We start from the raw sequence: 2,669 nt of genomic DNA on the forward strand, positions 1-2,669 counted from the left end.
ATGAGTTTGCCACACAGGAGTACAGTGCTCCCTGCACCACAGGTAGGGTACCGAGACCCCTTCGCTTCACAGTTCTTTACATCTTCTTAATTGTATTTTTTAGTCTTCCAGGCAGTGCTTTTCTCTTCATGCTTGAATTTGGATTACATTTGCCCGTCTTACAGGTACAGATATTGCATAGAAATTGAGAGCATGTGAGTTACAGTGTTGTTGTCTCCCAAGAGATGGCAAGTTTGGCTTTGGTAGCTACTACCTCGAGCAACAGCTGCTTCCTGCTCAGCTACCTCCTGCCCAAGCAGAAGGGTTGTCTCTCAGGAGGCAGGTGTGCCTCATGACCCTAGGCAGCCATTCCTCAGACTTGGTTTGGAGACTGAGCTGGCAGGACAGAAATACTGCGGTCTTTGGGGGGGGGGGTGTTCTCTGCAGCACAAGGCCGCATGTGTTTAGCTTCGGAGCACAGGTAATGTCGAGCTTCTGTAAAAGGTCCTGATCAAGGATATTTTTCTCATCCTATGTGGAGTCTTCCAATATGAAGAATGGCAGGTCTTGCTTCCCCACAGTTGCTCAGTTTCACGTGTTTGGAATATGGAGGCTTCTGTAAAGCAGAGTTCCTGGGAAGTGGTTTTTCACAGGGCCTGACTGTGCCATCTGAGGGAAGAGAAAAAATGATCTGGACTTGGAGAAGGCAAAAGCTTTGTCACTTGCTGGTGGTAAATGGTGAAATTTATCTCCTTTCATGTTCTTACCTGGTATCTTGGAAAAGAACCTGAACTCCCACACTTTTACTCCATTCTACTTGCTAACCTGGGCTGTGTCCATAGATACAGATGTGTTCTGTTGATTTTGGACCTATAGCCTCAGTTCATGGAAAAATGCACATAAGTCCTGATGGACCCTGAGTGGATAGTAAAGCATTTCCAAAGGATGTATTGGTGTGGTCTGGTCATTCAGTCTGAGACTGGTGGGGAGGCTTTAGATTTTAGGCTACTCTTCCTCATTTCTGTTAAAAGGCAGAGTTTTTATCTTCCTTGAAAAGGGTAATGGGAAATTGCTGGTTAAGAAGTTCATCCCCTGGTCTAGGTGTACAAAGGTAGTCTGCACTGACTTAAAAGGCAAATCTCAGTTGCCAAGTTTCCTTCCCTGCTCTGAATAGTAGGACAGTAGAGTGCCATAGGTTCCTTCCACTCTTGGCAGAGAAAGAAATAGAGTATGTCTTACTGCTGCACAGAACATCCTTGCCTGTTTGCACTGTGCTCCTGCGTACATCTCAGTTGTGACAAATCCTTCTCTGTTTATCTCTCCCAGTGGGTCATTATGAATTTCAGCCCTCTCTCAACCTCACATAGCCCTGAAGGTGACATGAGTATCGAGTGCTGTGGATGACTGTCAACTCTGGTGAAACAGCAACTCACTCTCCTGTTCTGTGCTTCTCACACAACCTGGCTTCCATATCCACATCTTGTTCTCTCTGTCATTCGTTCCGAGAGGGGGAACTGACATATCTCTCTAACTTCTCTCCCCTCCCATCTTCTTTCATTCTTGCAGAGGAAGTGGACCAGGGCAATGCATGAAGAATACTCCCAGATGCTGGAACCCACCTGCCTCACTACCACCACCACCCCCTATGGAGTGACAGATGAATAATGCCTGCAAGGAGTGGGAAATTAACTTTACAAATAAATTAACTGTACTCACCAATGATTTTTGAACAATTTATTCCCAATTCTGATTTTTCCTGCTCAGCTTTCAGTCACAGCTTTAATCTCCCTGGCTTCTTAAGTTGAAGAGTATACCATCCAGGAATGCCTGTATGCAGGGTAGTAAGACTGACAAGTGAGGAAGAAAAAAAGAGGACCAAATGATTTAAGTTGGGGTCAGCCTTTCTAATGTATCTCTATCTGTGCTATGTTCTTTGAACTTGTCATCTGTGATCCTGTATAATCAATGGAGAAGGACAGGTACTTCTTGGGAACAATTTCTCTCCCCTGGCTTAGAAACCATAACCTTGATAGAATTGGTCTCTGCTGATGGCTATCCATGTCTCCCACAGGTAGGCAGCCTGGATGATCAGCTAATGTTAAAAGAAATTCAACCTCTGTGATCTTACCTGTAGACAGCCCTTTTGGGATTGTTTCTTGTTTGTAGAAGAGTGGAAAGAGATATAGTCTGCCCTCTTCTAAGATTAGAGTGTATGGTGGCAGGAGGAATGTGTGCATGCATTATGCCATCAGCTGCTAACTTAGCCTGTTCCACAGTTGGAGCTTGGGCCTTCTTGTGGAAACTTCCATACCTTGTGTCTGCTGCTTCGGGGAGATTCCGAAGGAGAAGCTAATGGCATTTGCCTGTAACCTACCTGCCTAAGTCTAGTCGAAATGGCACATTTATTTAAATCATAGAGTTGCTTTGATGAAACTCTCTATAGGCCTCTTATATATCTCCAGGAATGCTCCCCTTTTCTTGGTTTTGTCTCATTAATTTGTGGGTTTAACTTTTTAAATGCCGAAAGATCTTACATAACTGTTTATTCTCATGAAATGCTTATTGTTAGGTATCATGGCACACTGTGTATCCAAAGTATGTTCCACCTGATTTCTTTCAGTGAGCCTGTACAAAAAATGTAATTGAGAATAAATAAAATTCTTCATCTATTTTGCTAGATATTAATATTA

The 2,669-nt window shown here is 43.7% G+C and overlaps 1 long non-coding RNA gene across 1 annotated transcript; it reads left to right on the forward strand.

The window, feature by feature from the left end:
• LOC113941169 lies at window positions 1–2,669 on the forward strand. Its single transcript, XR_003525616.1, has 2 exons — window positions 1–42; window positions 1,546–2,669. It is a non-coding gene; the product is annotated as an uncharacterized LOC113941169 (long non-coding RNA).

Source organism: Corapipo altera, unplaced genomic scaffold (assembly GCF_003945725.1).
Source record: "Corapipo altera isolate COAL_440 unplaced genomic scaffold, ASM394572v1 60652, whole genome shotgun sequence".
Classification (NCBI taxonomy): domain Eukaryota; kingdom Metazoa; phylum Chordata; class Aves; order Passeriformes; family Pipridae; genus Corapipo; species Corapipo altera.